The sequence below is a fragment of the Adelges cooleyi genome, unplaced genomic scaffold, assembly GCF_023614345.1.
Source record: "Adelges cooleyi isolate 19-005CV unplaced genomic scaffold, UGA_ACOO_1.1 ACOO_flye_CR_arks_rails_tigmint_CR_PRNA_247, whole genome shotgun sequence".
Classification (NCBI taxonomy): domain Eukaryota; kingdom Metazoa; phylum Arthropoda; class Insecta; order Hemiptera; family Adelgidae; genus Adelges; species Adelges cooleyi.
Window position 1 is genome coordinate 13400946 of NW_026095912.1, and position 20401 is coordinate 13421346.

Sequence of the window (20401 nt, forward strand, 5' to 3'; positions counted from 1 at the left end):
CGCTTAGTTTAAAATGTTTGTACACTTTAAAGTAAAATATTCAGTATTTTTTAGTCGGTTCTTTTTTTATGATGCACAGGCCATTGCTGTTCAAACAATCGTTTAAAACAGACATTTGGATTATTGAAACTTAAGTTAAAATCTTCCGTTTACACAAATGCTAACGATACATTTTATTACGTTTTGTAACGTGTTTTTCCAACATTTAAGTATAGCTTTATTATTGTTTTTTTATCGAGAACCATTTTTCCAATGCTTATTCAAAACTTAAATCAAAGTATTTTTTAATGGTTTAGCATGACGTTACATTTGACTTAGTAGGGAGATTTCACAACTAGAGTTACACAAATGGGTTTGACACGTTGAACGTATGTTCTCAACTTATATGTGAATTTGGTACTAACTACCATCGCAATAAATGGTGGTGTATGGGCTCTTTAACTGTACTCTGATACTCGAAAAAACAAACAAAAATAAAATAAAACTTATTTTAAATGGTTCCAAGATAATATATTATGTCAACTGTATATAGCATATTAAAGAAATTATCTGCAAGATCTCTTTATAAAGTTGTGCAACAATTTTGTTCCAGTCTCGGGGTGAGTTTGGAGCCTCTATCTTGGCTATTTGGGCTAAACACTTTATAATAGTATCCATCATTCCACATTCTGTACATGATGTCCGGTTGCCGATTCACATCGGCAGATTTAATATGTTTAAGACCACAGTTAGACCACCAACCGTTGAAATCTTTGGAATAGCTATCAATTATGTGCATGTTTGGTTGATCTACATTTATGAACAACGCTATTAAACGACATCTCTGCTGTACATCAAAAGCCGCATTTTGAGGATTACCTTCGAAAACATAATTTTTAAAAATATTAAGAGCTGTAACATAGTAATATTAAATCATGTTCTTGACGACTAATTAAGCAAGAAGGCGAGGCGACAGTGCCGCCACTTTGAATAAAAATAAAAAATCTGTTCACAAGATGTTAAACACTGCACAGTATACTTCGTATTAACCAATACAGATCAATAGACTAATTCGAATTCCATAAAATATAACACGATAGTATGACATCTGACAAGTTAAATATTTTTTTTCAGAAGGTTTCAGTAGTGAAGCAAATTAACAATTAGTACCAGACAAATGTAGCTTCGTCATTCTGATAACACTGCAGCTCGCTTTTTTGCTTGAATCATAATATTTTACTTATTGTCACCATCTGGGTTAAACATACCTTCGACTGAATGGAGTAAAAATAATACAGATCCCTTAATTAATTTTCTTCTTTCCTCCCCCATGCCCGACAAAGTAATCTGCTCTAAGTCTGAAATTATAAAACACGATAACATGTAAATAATGATGATACGTTCAAGTATCACTGTTCGAGTTTCGAAGCGAAGATGAGAAGATATTTTCATTTCCAATGTGGTTTTTTTCAAATTAATAATGATTTTTTGTGCATTTGGATCTATAAGATAACCGTGGACCGACACTTCCTTAATATATATTCACTGTATAAATAATAAATCGTATACAGGAACATTGCTGTGGACGAAAATAAAATAAAAACTCACCTTCGCATCCGAACCCGGCAAGATATAAGAGATTTTATAACTGAGTTAATTTGTATATATTACTTATGTTCGGAGCACTAGGTTCTTTTGCTGAAATAAATAACACATTAATAAAAATTACAAATATAAATTAGTGTTTGAATTGGGGGGGAGGGACATGGGTGACAGATATATATTTCTAAATGATTGCTAAGGACCTAGTTGGTACTTAACTTATCTAACGTTTGTTGGTTATATGGTTTATTAAGATCAAATTTTTTACCATAAGTAATTATACGGTCCTGTATATATTTTTCTTCAGCTACCAGACCTGAAATTTTAAATACAAAAAATGTTTTCTATTCCGTAAAAATAAAGAATATTGATTCGTGCGTTTATGATAACATTGATAATAATTCTTCCTCAATTTGAATTACAAAGATGTTTAATACCGTAAACTTAAATTTATAATAATATCGACACTAATAAATTCGCATACAAATATATTAGCACAAATTTTATTTCTCATTGTAATGCTTGTATTAAAGTGTTTGAAAATTGTATCATTACAATTATTTGAATAAACGTTAAACACACACACTGAAGATTCCCTACTTAAAAATCCCCCACCATAACCATTTACTAGTTAACTATACACGACTTCTAAATCAATTCTCTAATGCTTGGCAAGATCTTTGGCAACTTTACTAGGATATGTAGGAACCGGATTTTAGATTTAAGACAAAACTCCTTTAAAACGGTCCACATGCAATAAATCCTATAAGGACTTTATGTCAATACATTAAATCATTACTATTTGGATATTGCCCACCTCCATCCTTGAAAACCGACTCTGAAATATCAAAGTACATAATTATTAAAAGTAAAAATGTGTCTTATTTTGTACTGATTAATTTTATAAAAAATTAATATTTAGAATATCTCAGGCATAGTACTTGGCGCGGCGAATAGCGAAGTAACCGTTTCTGTAATGTATACAAATTTATCGGTTAACGAGATTGGCTATTTGCTCGACATTGTTAAGACAGGAGTCGATAAAGTCAAGTCATAGAGTAAAAATATATCGAGCTGTAACATCATATAATAACGTCATGTATAGTAAGCAACGCTATTATGTTTGTTTATTTTTGAAAAATAATTTTTACACAAATCAATAAAATGGAAAAATTGACACATCGGCTGTCCTAGGTGAAAATTACAGAGTAAAAATATATACAAGATGATCAACTTATCATAAATTACTCAATATCCCATTGAGCTTAATTAACAATTTAATTTTTTTTTTCATAATGTTTTTACACAATTTAATCGCAATTTTTCACATTTTTTTTGTTTTTACCCCCTCCCAACTTAGATGTTTTGATAGTTACTTTTGAAACTTAAATGGTCACGCATACATTTCATTGACTCTTTTAATTGATAATAACGTACAAAAAATATTGACTGGTCGATAACCGGTTCTGGTTAACTTTTTTTAAAGTTTTAAGAGTTTATAAGTTAAGATGGGAGGAGAAGTGCGGTTAAGAAACACGCGCAGATATACTATAAACAGATTTTTATACAGAAACTACACTCCACCTTTCCTCCTGCCCAAAATTTGAAACTTCAATCACATCAATAATAGTCAGCCAAAAACTGGTTATCGAACAGTCAAAATGTTTAGATGTCGCGGGACTAGGACTATTTTCGAGTTTAAAAACTTTTGTTTTAAAGCAATACTTTCAAAAAACTCTGGAGAAAACACAGCCTTACATAGTAATGGATATTATATAACTTAAGTTTCATAAGTTCCTAACGTAGAAAAGTTATCGGAATTAAAATATAATAAAATCGGTTTAAAAATAAAAATAATCATTTAGTCATTGGTAGCACATTTACTATTTTCAAAATTAATATGCTTACCAATATTTGAAGATCCCCAAACATATAAAGAGACTATAGAGCGCAATTGAACTAGAAAACACAAGTTTTTAAAGTGTGTATATTTATGTAATAAGGTTGTAGTTCTTTTAATACGTTATAAAGAAATTTTCCAATGATTGTATCTATGCAATTTTAAAAATGTACTTTTTAGTTTAAAAACTACAAAAAAATGAGTAAAATTAGCAAAAAATCAACCCTCACTGAGTTCAAAAGCAATATAACCTTTTGAAATATTTTATACAGTAGAATTTGCATTTTATTGTTATTGCAAAATCAACATTCAACTGTCAGAGAAAACGTAAAAAAAATATTGTTTTTCGATTTATTAAATATTTTACCTTCGTTTAATTGTTTGAGGATACTGTCTATAATTAAAAAGCAAACCAAAGATGTAAAAATAGGTAAAACTTAATTGACATATTGTAAATATATTTTACAGATAAATAATTATTGGATATACTGACTTGTATGGTTTACGTGCCATTTAAAGTCATCTAAAAAGAAGTGAAAATTAAAAAAAAAAAATTATTTAAACTACTGATGGGAATCCAGAAATTGGGATTTTAAACTATTAAAAAATTATTTAATATTAGTAAAATATAAATCTGTGTACCCACGTTAAATTTTTGCGATTAAAATGTAACAATGAAACTCAACAACAATAAGAAAATTTTCTTTCTGGATTTCGATTTGTTGAATTCATAAGCATGTATCTCATAATTCGAAAGCAATTTATAGTCAAAATTAAGCGTTTTTTTTATTAATTTTCATCAATAAATTTTACTTAAATACACAGATTTAGACTGTAATAGTACTTAAAGATTATAAGCATTTTTATTATTGATCTAAATTTTTTTTAATTCCGGGTTATCAGATTCCCATCGCCAATTTAATTTAAACCTCCGGTACTTCAGAAAACCGTAATACTTACTTTCTGATGATGCCAAAACATGTCCAAAAACTAATGTCATCAAAATACAAAAGTGTTTCATTTTTTCCTGAAGAAAATATAATACATTTCTTTACAGTTATTTAAAAAAATTGTATGATGCATGGGTCATTTTTTTTCACATTAGCTTAACGCTTAGTTTAAAATGTTTATATATTTCAAAATAAAATATTCAGTATTTTTAAAAAAAAAAAATTAAGATGCATAGGCCATAGCTGTTCAAACAATCGTTTACGATAATATGTTTTACAAAATTTTACGCACAAAATAATGCACATAGCATATTGTAAAATGTAATATAACAAAATTTAACAAAAACTATTTATCTACACTGAGATGAGGTACAAAAAGTACAAAATATGTATACATTCATAGCGAATGTACGCGTAGTATGTATTAGAGCAAATCATATTTTCATGTTTAAAACAGACATTTGGACCTTTCAACTTAAGTAAAATCTTCTGTTTACACAAACGCTAACGATACATTTTATTACGTTTTATTAAGTGTTTTTCCAATATTTTTGTATAGTTTTGTTATTATGTTTTTATCGAGAACAAGTTTTCCATTACGACAGCTGCTGTGATACGTTTTTGGTTTTGTCGTTTGTTTGGGAAACTATTCAAATGTTTGAACTAATGTTTTGCACAACCGTAAAACCCCGACGTTCCAATAATTATAGCAAAAAGCTATTTTATGCATTTAAGATACAATATTACTCTATTTAATTGTCCTTATGTTAACATATATAATTATTATATTTCATTTTTAACCATTAACCAATCAAAATAAGTCGTTTTAGAAATAACGGGAATTTTCGAAATTGACTTTTATGTCAAAAAGTCTGAAACACAATATCCAAACTCACAGTAACCTCGTGACTGACTTTTAATTATGACTTTTGAGAACCACTTGGTCAAAAATTAATTTTTTTAAAACAAATAATTGTTTAAATCAAATTTTATGGACCCAGTTATTATTTTATTTTAGAAAAATAAGATTTTATTAGTTTCTCCGAATATCTTAATAAACAAATTGTATTAACTCTTAAAAAAGAAAATGCTTCTAAAAAAACAATTTTTATTAAAATATTTTTTTTTTTAATGTAAATTTTGCCTGAAAATGTTCGGCTTATTGATAATTATTAGTACACTGTCTTATAGCCTTTGGTTATTATTATAACATTTAATCGATACATTAGCTTATAAATTATGGTAATAATAATTACCTAAACAATATAAAAAAAAACACTTATAATAAATGACTTACTAAGGTTTGATAGTAAAACTTACTTAAAATGATTTTACGTTTGCGAAACCAAACCAATTCGAATTGGTTGTTAAACTAAGTTCCAATTTATCGGATGTGGATGTATTTCAGTCTTTTGGTTATACTTATATTATACTTTAAACATTATCATGTAAAATTGAAATATGGTGAACTATGCAAATTACGAAATGTTTGAACGGCTTGCCGAAGAAAAAATATTTGTCTTAAAACCATATTATATTCTTTTACTCAAAATATGCTATTCGAATTTACAATACTATTTGAACATATTTTGTTGTTAAGTATCGAAAAATTATTAACATTTTTCATAACATTTTCAAACAACCGATTGTTAAAATATTTATTGTTAATTAATTATTTCAGTTGAAACAAATAAAAAATTTCATGTAGGTATTTTAATTAAAATAAAAAAATTAATTGAAAATTTTGCTACGACCGATGCCCAACAAATGTTATAAAGAATTCAAAAGTTTATTCAAAAATTGAATCATAAAACTTTTTACTGGTTTAGGTCGACATTACATTATACTTAGTAGAGTGATTTCACAACTAGAGTTACCCAATTGGGTTTGACACATTGAACATATCATTGAACATCTTTAACGGTACTCTCATACTCAAAAAAAAAAAAAAAAACCTATTTTACATGATTCCAAGATAATATATTATGTAAATTGTAGATAGAATATTAAAGAAATTTTAAGAAATGTGTACATCTTTAGGGTCACTTTCACAAATTTTGCAGTCACTCTTTCCTTCGGGTGTCAGTATCGGGGTGAGTTTGGGCCCTGGGTCTTGATCTCCATAATATTCTTTATAATAGTGTCCATCATCCCACATTCTGTACATGATGTCCGGTTGCCGATCCGCAACGTGAGATTTAATATGTTTAAGACGACAGTGATAATAATCGTTGAATTCGACGGAATAGCTGTAAAATATGTGTATGTCTGGTTGTTGTATATTTACACACAACGCTACTAAACGACATCTCTGCTGTTCATCAAAAGCCGCGGTTTGAATATTACCTTTGAAAACATTATTTTTAAAAAACAAAGAGCTGTAACATAGTAATATAATATCAAGTTCTCAACGACTAACGACTCGCAAGAAGGCTAGGCGACAGTGTGACCACTTTGAATAAAAATAAAAAATCTGTTTACAAGATGTTAAACACTGCACAGTACACTTCGTATTAACCTATACAGATCAATAGACTAAATCGAACTCCATATAATATACCACAATTGTATGACATCTGGTAAGTCATATATTTTCTATCACAAGATTACAGTAGTGAAGCAATTAATACCAGACAAATGTAGTTTTGCCATTCTGATCACACTGCAGCTCGCTTTTTTGCTTGAATCATAATATTTTACTTATTGCGACCATCTGGGTTAAACATACCTTCGACTGCCTGGAGTAAACGCAATACAGCCTCCTTAATTTTATCTCTTCTGTCCTTCCCCATATCCAACAAAGTAATCTCCTCCAAGTCTGAAATTATAAAACATGATAACATGTGAATAATGATGAGACGTTCGGAAATGTTTAATTATATTTATTGATTGTTCGAGTTTCGATGCGAAGATGAGAAGATATTTTCATTTCCATTGTGGCTTTTTTTCAAATTAATAATGATTTTTTGTGCATTTGGATCTATAAGATAACCGTGCACCGACACTTCCTTAATATATATTCACTCTATAAATGATAAATCGACTGTACACAGGAACATTGCTGTGGACGAAAATAGAAAAAAAAACTCAACTTCGCATTTGAAACTGGGCAAGATATAAGGGATTTCATATATTGATTTAATTTGTACATATTACTTATGTTCAGATCACCAGGTTGTTTCCCTAAAATAAAAACACATTAATACAATTTAACAGTTATAAATCAGTGTTAGAACTGAGGGGGAGGGACATGGGTGACAGAGTATATATTTCTAAATGTATGCTGAGGACTTAGTTGGTACTTTACTAATCTAACGTTTGTTGGTTATATAATTTATTTAAATCACATTTTTACCATAAAAACTTATACGGTCCCGTATATATTCCTCGTTATCTCCCAGAACTATAATTTTAAACACAATAAATTTTAAAACATTTTTGTATTCAGTATTATTGAAAAATATTGATTCCTGCTATTATGACTACATAAATATTTAATGCCATAAACTTAATTAAAAATTAATTAATATATAAATATCTGTACTTCATAATATATTCACACACAGATACAAATGTAAAAGCACAAATTTTAACTCACCCTATAATGTTTAAGTATTTTAAAATTGTATCATTACAATTATTTTAATAAACGTTAAACACACTCACTGTAGATTTCCTCTTTAAAAATCCCCCACCATAACCATTTACTAGTTAACTCTACACAATTTCTATATCAATTTTCTAATGTTATGCAAGATCTTTGGCAACTTTACTAGGTTATGTAGGAACCGGATTTCAGATTTAAGACAAAACTCATTAAAAACGGATCACATGCATTTCCTATAAGGACTTTATGGCTATACATGAAATATTTACCATCTGGATATTCCCCACCTCCATCCTTGAAAACGGACACTACAATATCAACGTATATAATTATTAAAAGTAAAAATCGGTCTTATTTGTTATAAATTAATTTTTTTTTATGTTATTATTTATAATGTCTCAGGCATAATACTTGGCGCGGCCAAAATCGAAATAACCGTTTCTGAAATGTATAAAAATTTATCGATTAACGAGATTGGCTATTTACTCGACATTGTTAAGACAGGAGTCGATAAAGTCGAGTCATAGAGTAAAAATATATCGAGCTGTAACATCATATAATAACGTCATGTATTGTAAGCAACGCTATTATGTTTGTTTATTTTTGAAAAATAATTTTTACACAAATCAATAAATTGGAAAAATTGACACGTCGGATGTCTTAGGTAAACTTTACAGAGTAAAAATAAATACATAGCGATCAACTTATCATAAATTACTCAATATCCCATTGAGCTTAATTAATAATTCAAATTTCTTTTTCATAATGTTTTTACACAATTTCAAGTAACTTTTGAAACTTAAATGGTAAGTTAAAGGGGAAGTGCGGTTAAGAAACGCGCGCAGATAAAAATAATACTAGGTACACCTTTCTTCCTGCCCTAAATTTGAAACTTCAATAATAGTTATCCAAAACTAGTTATCGAAGAGTCAAAATGTTTAGTACGTTATTCTCAATTTAAAAAATGTATGAAATGTATGCGTTACCATTTAAGTTTCCAAAGTTGCTATTAAAAAAGCAAGATAAGAGGAGGGTAAAAACAAAAAAAAATTGTGATAAATTGATATTACATTGCATAAAAAACACTATGTAAGGAACAAATTTAATTTCTTATTAAACCTAGTGAGATATTGAGTGTTTTAAGATAAGTTTATCATTCTGTAGAATTGTAACACCATAATATAATGTCATGTACTCAGTCACAGAAAAATCAAGAAGACGAGCGTCAGTGTATCACTTTAGAGAACAATAATTCTTTTTTAGCCTTATTTAGTTATGGATAATATATAACTCAAGTTTCTTAAGTTCCAACGTAGAAATATTATCGGAATTAAAAAAAAGTTTAAAAATAATAATATATATTTAATCAATAGTAGTGCATTTACTATTATAAAAATTAATATGCTTACCAATATCCCATGATCCCCATATACATAATGAGACTATAGATTCCAATTGAACTAGAAAACACATGTTTTAAAACTGTATATATTTATATAATAAGGTTGTAGTTATTTGATTATGTTATAAAAAAATTGTCCAATGATTGTATCAACGCATTTTTAAAAATGAACCTAAAATTTTTTTTTAAGTTTAAAAACTACAAGCAAAGGTGAAATGATCAAAAATTAACTGCCACTGAATTCAAAAGCAGTAAACCCTTTTGAAACATTTTACACAGTCGAATTTGCATTTCATTATTTATTGTAAAATCAACATTCAATTGTCAGAGAAAACGTAAAAAATACATAGTTTATGAATTTATTAAATATTTTACCTTCGTTTAATTGATTGAGCATATAGTCTATGATTAAAAAGCAAACAAAAGATGTAAAAAAAATAGGTAAAACTTAATTGACATATTGTAAATATATTTTACAGATAAATAATTATTGGATATACTGACTTGTATGGTTTACGTGCCGTTTAAATTCATCTAAAAAGAAGTTAAATAAAAAAAAAATTAATTTAAACTACTGATGAGAATCCGGAAATTGGGATTTCCATTAAAAGCGCTATTTACTTAAAGATCGTATGAGTATCAAAAAATTAAAAATATTATTCAATTTAAATCTGTTTACACCTATTAAATATTTACGATAAAAATGTAAAAATGAAACACAACAACAATAACAACATTTTCTTTCTGAATTTTGAATTTTTGAAATCATAAAATCCGTAATTCACAATCCGAAAGTTATTTTCAATCAGTAAATTTTACCTTAATACACAGCATTAAAATACTGTAATAGTATTTAAAGATTATAAACAATTTTAAATTGACCAACATTTTTTTTATAATTCCGGATTATCAGATTCCCATCGCTAATATAATTTAAACTTTCGGTACTTCAGAAAACCATAACACTTACTTTCTGATAATGCCAAAACATGTCCAAAGACTAATGTCATCAAAACACAAAAGTGTTTCATTTTTTCCTGAAGAAAATATAATACATTTCTTAACAGTTTTTTAAAAAATTGTTATGATGCATGGGTCATAGTTTTTCATATTAGCTTAACGCTTAGTTTAAAATGTAATTTGTTTTAAAATATGTAAAATATTTTAAAATATAATATTCAGTATTTTTACATGCTTTTCTTTAGCTTGCTAACACGTACGTACGTTTGTACGGGTATTTTTCAAATCTTGCAAAATTAATTTAACCCACTTCCCAATGTCGTATAGGGCTGAAACTTGGCACAGACACTTATCTTAGATGACAATACTATATCCTGTAATCATATTGGGACTCGGACATCTAGGTCGCCCTACACAGAAAGACTAAAAACAAAAGCGTGGTCCTATTCAACAAAGTCCCTAATAAATTTATCAGATAATGTTTTATATTGTAGGTTCGTTTGTAATTTAAATTTAGTTTAATATTTGTGTGTGACACATACATTTCATAATACTTTACTCAATGAATTTGGACTTGGTTGAATACGGCCCACGCTTTTCTTTTTAGACAGAAATTAAAGATGCTTAACATTATTTAAAATTGTAGTTAATTTTCGGTTGTTTTCAAAGTAATTGCCATTTTAATCAAAATATACTACAATTGATTAGTAAATTGTTCTTGTAATAAAACTATTTTTTACTTTTTAGTTCACTTTTTACTATTTTTTTTTTTTAGAAAAACATGTTTTTAAAAAAGTTTTTTTAATTTATTTTAAAAAAGTTTTTTTTAATTTATTTAAAAAAAAAAATTAAGACGCATAGGCTATAGCTGTTCAAACAATCGTTTACGGTATATGTTTTACAAAATGTTACGCACAAAATAATACACATAGTATATTATAAAATGTAATATTACAAAATTAAACAAAAACTTTTTATCTACAGTGAGACGAGGTACAAAAAGTACATATTATTTAAACATTCATAGCGAATGTACCCAAAGTACGTGTTAGAGCGACTCATATTTTCAAGTTTTAAACAGACATTTGGATTTATCCAACAGAAGTAAAATCTTCTGTTTACACAAATGCTAACGATACATTTTATTACGTATTATAAAGGGTTTTCCCAATCGTTTTGTATAGTTCCGTTATTGTTTTTTTTTATTGAAAACACTTTTTCCAAAACGACAGCTGCTGTGCTACGTTTTTGGTTTAGTCGTTTGTTTGGCCAACTATTCAAATGTTTGAACTAACGTTTTGCATGACCGTAGTACCCCGACGTTCTAATAATTATAGCGAATAGCTATTTTGTACATTAAATATACAATATTATTCTATTAAATTGTCCTTATGTTAACATTTATAATTATTACATTTCATTTTTAACTATTAACCAGACAAAAAAAGTCGTTTAAGTAACAACGGGTATTTTCGACCACGCTGTCAACTAATAAGTATCAATGGTTATAGATTCTAAATAGACTTTTAGGTCAAAAAGTCTGAAACACACAGTAACCTCGTGACTGCCTTTTTATTATAATTTTTGAGATCCATTTGGTCAAAAATTAATTTAACTAATAAATTTTTAATAAAAAAAATTGTTTAAACTAATATTTTTCTAAAACAAATAATTTTTTAAAGCAAATTTCATGGACCCAGTTCTTATTTTGTTTTAGTAAAACAAGACTTTATTAGTTTGGCCGAATATCCTAATAAACATATTGTATTAACATTTAAAAAATAAAAAAAACGTTCCCAAAATCATTTTTTGTTAAAATATTTTTTTTTAAATGTAAATTTTGCCCGAAAATGTTCGGCGTCTTGATAATTATTAGTACACTGTCTTATAGTCCTTGGTTATTATTGTAACATTTTATCAATACATTAGCTTATAAATCATGGTAATAATAATTACCTAAACAATATTAGAGAAAAAACTTATAGTGAATGACTTACTCAAGTTTGATAGTAAAACTTACTTAAAATGATTTTACGCTTGCGAAACCGAACCAATTCGAATAGGTTGTTAAACTAAGTTCCAACTTATCGGATGTGGATGTCTTATGGTCTTTTTGTTGTACTTATATTAAATTTGCCAATTACAAAATGTTTGAACTGCTAGCAGTAGAAAAAATGTTTTTCTTAATACCATAATATATTGTGCAAACATAAATATTTTTTATTGAAAATGCGTCATTCGAAATAACAATATTATTTGAACACATTTTGTTATTGAAAGCAAATTTTGTTTTGATTATACCCAACAAGTTTGAAAATCTTGACTAGATTCCGTTAAACTTAAAACATATCATTGTTTGAACGAAGTAAACGAAACCCGTTAGGAAGTATTTTTATTGAATAAAAAAAATTACAGACGAAAAATACACTTTAATTATTAACGTTCCTCAAAGCGTGGTGTATCGTCAGGAGGCTATCACTCCACACAAGCTGTTCACTGGTCTTTTCTCTATTAGTTATATATTATCTGTTATAAAATAACATTTATTTATATTTTAATTAGGTTAAATTTCATCATTTTTAGCTATAATACTTTAAATACTGTACTACCTGTAAGTCTTTCCCCACTATGTACCCCGATACCACCTAGGCCATAGCTGTTCAAACACTCGTTTACGATAGTATGTGTTTTATAAAATGTTACGCACAATATAATATACATAGTATATAAAATACAGTACATATTATAATGTTTACATTCTTAGCGAATGTACATTGAAATATGGTTAACTATGCAAATTACGAAAAGTTTGAACGTCTTGCAGTAGAAAAAATATTTTTCCTAAAACCGTATTATATTTTTTTACTGAAAATAAGTTATTCGAACTTACAATATTATTTGAACACATTTAGTTTTTAAGTATCGAAAAATTATTAAATTTTTTCTTAACATTTTCAAGGTACCGATTGTTAAAATATGTATTGTTAATTAATTATTTCAGTTAAAACAAATTAAAAATTTCATGTAGGTATTTAATAAAAAATAATAACTAAAAAGAATTGAAAATTGTGCTACGACCGATGCCTAACAAATGTTATAAAGAATTCAAAAGTTTTTTTTTAAAAATTGAATCATATAACTTTTTACTAGTTTAGGACGACATTACATTAGACTTAGTAGAGTAATTTCACAATTAGAGCTATACAATTGGGTATGACACATTGAACATAACATTATGTTCTCACATTATGGTAAAGTTGGGACTGACTACCATTGCAATAAATAGTGGCGTGTGTAGCGTCCCATTAACGGTACTCTGATACTCAAAAAAAAAAAAAAATAAATAAAACTTATTTAAAAAAAGTTCTAAGATAATATATTATGTAAATTGTATACAACGTATAAAACAAATTTTAAGAAATGTGTGTATCTTCAAGGTCTCTTTACATAATTGTACAACAACACATTTGTTCCAGTCTCGGGGTGAGTTTGGGGCCTCTTTCATGTTGGTTATATACTTTATAGTAGTATCCATTATCCCACATTCTGTACACCATGTCCGGATCCTGATTTTTGTGGTGAGATTTATTATGTATAAGACGACAGTCATATTTACCGTGGAATTCGGCGGAATAGCTATAAAATATGTGTATGTCTGGTTGTTCTACATTTACATACAATGCTACTAAACGACATCTCTGCTGTTCATCAAAAGCCGCGGTTTGAATATTACCTTTGAAAACATTATTTTTAAAAATACAAAGAGCTGTAACATAGTAATATAATATCAAGTTCTCAACGACTAATTAAGCAAGAAGGCGACCCGACAGTGTGACCACTTTGAATAAAAATAAAAAATCTGGTTACAAGATGTTAAACACTGCACAGTATACTTCGTATTAACCTATACAGATCAATAGAAAAAATAGAAATAAGTAATAAATTAATTAATTAAAGTAATAAAATTTCGAATAATTCGAATTCCATATAATGTAACACGATAGTATGACATTTGATATGTAATATAATTTTTTTTTAATGTAAGGTTTCAGTAATGAAGCAAATTAACAATTAGTACCAGACAAATGTAGTTTCGTCATTCTGATCACACTGCAGCATGCTTTTTTGCTTGAATCATAATATTTTACTCATTGCGACCCTCTGGGTTAAACATACCTTCGACTGCCTGAAGCAAACGCAATAGAGATTCCTTAATCATACTTCTTCTATCTTTCCCCATATCCAACAAAGTACTCTTCTCCAAGTCTGAAATTATAAAACATAATAACATGTAAATAACGATGAGAAATTCGGAAATGTTTAATTTAATTTTTTGTTCGAGTTTCGATGAGTTGATATTGAACTTTCCAATTTTTCTTCTAATTAATTATGATTTTTTGTGCATTTGGATCTATAAGACAACCGTGGACCGACACTTTCCTTAATATGTGTTCACTCTAAAAAAGATAAATCGTACACAGAAACATTGCTGTGGACGAAAATAGAAAAAAAACTCACCTTCGCATCCAAATCCGGGCAAGATACAAGTGATTTTTTAACTGAGTTAATTTTTATATATTACCTATGTTCAGTTCACCAGGTTCTAGCCCTAAAATAAATAACACATTAATAAAAATTGAACAATTATAAATCAGAGAGGGAGGGACATGGGTGACAGAGTATAATTCTAAATCTAATTAGTTGCAGAGGACCTAGCTGGTACTTTACAAATCTAACGTTTGTTGGTTATATAATCTATTTATATCACATTTTTACCATAAAAACTCATGAGGTCCCGTATACGTTCCTCATTAGCTTTTAAACCTGAAATTTAAAACACGATAAACTTTTAAAGTTTTTTTATATCCAGTAACATTGAAGAATACTGATTCCTACTTCTATAATTACATAAATATTTAATACAATAACATTTAATACCATAAACATGAATTTATTTATAAATATCTGTACTTCATAATATATTCACACACAAATACAAATATATTAGCACAAATTTTAATTTTCACTGTAATACTCGTATTCAAGTTTTTGAAAGTTCTCCCAGAACTATAATTTTAAACACAATAAATTTTAAAACTTTTTTGTATTCAGTATTATTGAAAAATATTGATTCCTGCTATTATGATTACATAAATATTTAATACCTTAAACTTAATTTAACATTAATTTATTTAGAAATATCTGTACTTTATAATATATTCACACACAGCTACAAATGTAAAAGCACAAATTTTAACTCACCCTATAATGGTTAAGTATTTGAAAATTGTATCATTACAATTATTTTAATAAACGTTAAACACACTCATTGTAGATTTTCTTTTTAAAACCCCTACCATAACCATTTACTAGTTACCTCTACACAATTTCTATATCATTTTACTAATGCAATGCAAGATCTCTGGCAACTTTACTAGGTTATGTAGGAACCGGATTTAAGATTTAAGATAAAACTCCTTAAAACGAAACACATGCATTTCCTATAAAGACTTTATGGCTATACATGAAATATTTACCATCTGGATAATCCCCATCTCCATCCTTGAAAACGGACACTAAAATATCAACGTATATAAATATTTAAAGTAAAAATCGGACTTATTTGTTATAAATTAATTGTTTTTTAAGTTAATATTTATAATGTCTCAGGCATAGTACTTGGCGCGGTCAAAAGCGAAGTCATCATCTCTGAAATGTATACAAATTTATCGATAAACGAGATTGGCTATTTACTTGACACTGTAATAAGACAGGAGTCGATAAAGTCAAGTCATAGAGTAAATAAATATATATAGAGCTGTAACATCATATTATAACGTCATGTATAGTAAGCAACGCTATTATGTTTGTTTATTTTTGAAAAATAATTTTTACACAAATCAATAAATTGGAAAAATTGACACGTCGGATGTCTTAGGTAAAAATTACAGAGCAAAAATATATACAAGGTGATCAACTTATCATAAATTACTCAATATCCAATTGGGTTTAATTAATAATTCAAATTTCTATTTCATAATGTTTTTACACAATTTAATCTCAATTTTTCACATTTTTTTTTGTTTTTACCCCCTCAAAACTTAGATTTTTTGATAGTTACTTTTGAAACTTAAATGGTAACGCATACATTTCATTAACATTTTAAATTGATAATAACGTACAAAAAATATTGACTGGTCGGTAACCAGTTTTGATTAACTATTTTTAAAGTTTTAAGAGTTTAAAAGTTAAGATGGGAGGGGAAGTGCGGTTGGAAAACGCGCGCAGATAAAAATAATACTACACTCCACTACACTATACTTTCCTCCTGCCCTAAACTTGAAAATTCAATAAATTTAAATACAGTTATCCAAAACTGGTTATCGACCAGTCAAAATGTTAAGTACATTATCTTCTAATTTAAAAAGTTAATCAAATGTATGCATTACCTTTTAAGTTTCAAAAGTTGCTATCAAAAACCGAGGCGGGTACAAACAAAAAAAATTGTGAAAAATTGAGATCACATAACATAAAAAAACTATGTAAAAATATTATATTTCCTATTAAACCCAGAAGGTATTGAGTGGTTCACGATAAGTTGATTACCCTATAAAAATGTAACACCATAATATAATGTTACGTACTCAGCTACGGAGTGACCACTTCAAATAAAAAAAATTATTATTTTTATTTAAGTTGTGAAATTTAATATGACAATGTATTCTTGGTCAAGCAGAGATGTCGCGGGACTAGGACAATTTTCGAGTTAAAAAACGTTTTCAACTTGTGTTTTCAACCAATACTCTCAGAAAACTCTCGAGAATACTGTTAAACAACCTTGTATAATTATAGAGCTAGCAAGTTCCTAATGTAGAAAAGTTTTCGAAATTAACAAAAAGTTTTAAAAAAATATATTCATTTAGTCATTGGTAGAGCATTTACTATTATAAGAATTAATATGCTTACCAATATCCATAGATCCCCATAAATAATTTGATACTACAGCGTCCAATTGAACTAGAAAAACGCATGTTTTTAAATTGTGTATATTTATGTAATAAGGTTGTAGTTCTTTTAAGGTAAGGTGTTATGTCTATAGCTCTTTTATCTATATATCTATATATATGACAATCATTTTACTCAGCCCTGACAAACTAAATCTCGGGCAACGCCGGGTCCGGACATCTTGTTACGTTATAAAATCATTATCCAACGATTGTATGGACACCATTGTAAGAATGTACCCTAAATTATTTTGTAAGTCTAAAACTACAAGCAAAGTTAAAAAAGCAAAAAATCAACCCCTACTGAATTCAAAAACAGTAAAACCTTTTGAAACATTTTACACAGTAGAATTTGAATTTCATTATTTATTGTAAAATCAACATTCAATTGTCAGAGAAAACGTAAAAAATATATTGCTTTTCAATTTATTAAACATTTTACCTTCGTTTAATTGTTTGAGGATACAGTCTATAATTAAAAAGCAAACAAAAGATGTCAAAAAAAGTAAAATGTGATTGACATATTGTAAAGATAATTTATAGGTAAATATTTATTGGATATACTGACTTGTATGGTTTACGTGCTCTTTAAAGGAATCTAAAAAGAAGTTAAAAGTTAATTTTAAATATTGATGAGAATCCGGAAATTGAGATTTTCTTTAAAAGCGCTATTTATGTTAAGATCGTATGACTGTATAAGTATTAAAAAAATTATAAATATTAATAAAATATAAATCTGTATACCCCTATAAAATATTTGCGATAAAAATAAAATACAACAACAATAACAACATTTTCTTTCTGAATTTAGAATTTTTGAAATCATAAAATCCATAATTCACAGTCCGAAAGCAGTTTATGGTCAAAATCAAGCGATTTTATTATACATTTTAATCAGTAAATTTTACTTAAATACACAGCATTATAGAACTGTTATAGTATTTAAAGATTATAAACATTTTTAATGTTGACCTAAATTTTTTTTAATTCCCGGTTATCAGATTCCCATCGCTAATTTAATTTAAACCGTAATACTTACTTTCTGATAATGCCAAAACATGTCCAAAGACTAATGTCATCAAAACACAAATGTGTTTCATTTTTTCCTGAAGAAAATATAGTAAATTTCTTTCCAGCTTTTTTAAAAAATGTTTATGATGCATGGGTAAATTTTTTTCATATTACCTTAACGCTTAGTTTAAAATGTTTATATATTTAAAAAACAAATATTCAGTACTTTTAAAAAAAAATTTAAGATGCATAGCTGTTAAAACAATCGCTCACGATAATAAGTTTTGTTTTATTTTAGAAAAATAAGATTTTATTAGTTTGACCGAATATCTTTATTAAAAAATTGTATTAACACTTGTATTAACAATGTCTAACTCAAGTTTGATAGTAAAACTTACTTAAAATGATTTTACGCATGCGAAACCAAACCAATTCGAATAGGTTGTTAAACTAAGTTCCAACTTATCGGATGTGGATGTCTTATCGTCTTTTCGTTGTACTTATATTAAATTTTAAAAATTATCATGTAAAATCAAAATATGGTGAACAATGCAAATTATGAAATGTTTGAACGGCTCGCAGTAGAAAAAATTTTTTTCTTTGTACCATATTATATTGTGCAAACAAATATATTTTATTGAATATGCGTCATTGGAATTTTCAATGTTATTTGAACACATTTTGTTATTGGAACCAAATTTTGTTTTGATTATACGCAACAAATGAAGTAAACGAAACCCGTTTGGAAGTATTTTTATTGAATGAAAAAAAATTACAGACGAAAAATATACTTTAATTATTAACGTTCCTCATAGCGTGAAGTATCGCCATATCTCTATAAGAAACAACATTTGTAAAGTCTTTAAATTCGGTTGAAATAAATTAAAAGTCTTTGTTAATATTCATGTCATGTAAAAGGCAAATCATAAAGTATTTTTTACTAATTAGACCTAATTATCTTAGGGCGAGGGATGTATAATTGTGATGTTGCCAGTCCGTACTTAACCGTACTAAATAAATACAAAGTCGCAACAAAAAAAAAATATGGCCCTTGAAGTCTGTTGCCCTGTTGTGTGAATCCCCTTTTACACCTTCGCTAATTGCACTACCGTCAGTCCGCTGTCTACAGGTTCGCATCGAAACGTTAATTTTGAAGTTATTTCATCAATTTTAGTTAATACTGTACTAGGTACCTGTAAGTCTTTCCCCACTATGTACCCCGATACCACCTAGGCCATAGCTGTTCAAACACTCGTTTACGATAGTATGTGTTTTATAAAATGTTACGCACAATATAATACACATAGTATATAAAATACAGTACATATTGTAATGTTTACATTCTTAGCGAATGTACACATAGTATGCATTAGAGCGACTCATATTTTCATGTTTCAAACAGACATTTGGATTATTGCAGCTTAAGTATAATCTTCTGCTTACACAAATGCTAACGATACATTTTATTACGTATTATAAAGGGTTTTCCCAATCGTATTGTATAGTTTCGTTATTGTTTTTTTTTATTGAAAGCACTTTTTCCAAAACGACAGCTACTCTGTAACGTTTTCGGTTTGGTCGTTTGTTTGGTCAACAATTCAAATGTTTGAACTTATGTCTTGAATGACCGTAGAACCCCGACGTTCCAATAATTATAGCGAATAACAATTGTATGCATTTAAGATTATTCTATTAAAGTGGCCTTATGTAAACATTTAAAATTATTACAGTTTATTTTATAACCATTTAACAGAGAATTTTTAATTTTAAAAAAAATTGTTTAAGAAAACACCGGGGATTTTAGAACAAGCTGTTACAACTAAATAATACCTAATTAATTTTTCCAATTTAAACATGTTAATGTATAAATGTATTGATATTATCATTCTTATTGTTGATAATAACTTCTAGAAGGAGGTCTTAATTTCATCTGGTTTTCCTTTTTTTAAATCATTTTTAATTCTAGTTAAATTATCTGTACAAAAA

General features: G+C 27.7%; 2 protein-coding genes across 6 annotated transcripts in view; one reads left to right on the forward strand and one right to left on the reverse strand.

Annotated features, from left to right (window-relative positions):
* Window positions 1-18824, reverse strand: part of LOC126836372 (uncharacterized) — an 80624-nt gene extending 61800 nt beyond the window's left edge. For 2 of the 5 annotated variants that reach the window (XM_050569674.1, XM_050569676.1), the window contains exon 1: window positions 12421-12431. The gene's annotated coding sequence lies outside the window, so the exon portion shown is untranslated. Of the gene's footprint in view, window positions 1-5751; window positions 5763-12420; window positions 12432-18813 lie in introns of those variants that run through there. The other 3 variants (XM_050569672.1, XM_050569675.1, XM_050569677.1) reach the window with 2 other exon arrangements.
* Window positions 1-20401, forward strand: part of LOC126836366 (procathepsin L) — a 215820-nt gene that overhangs the window by 159392 nt on the left and 36027 nt on the right. The gene's annotated exons all lie outside the window — the stretch shown is intronic.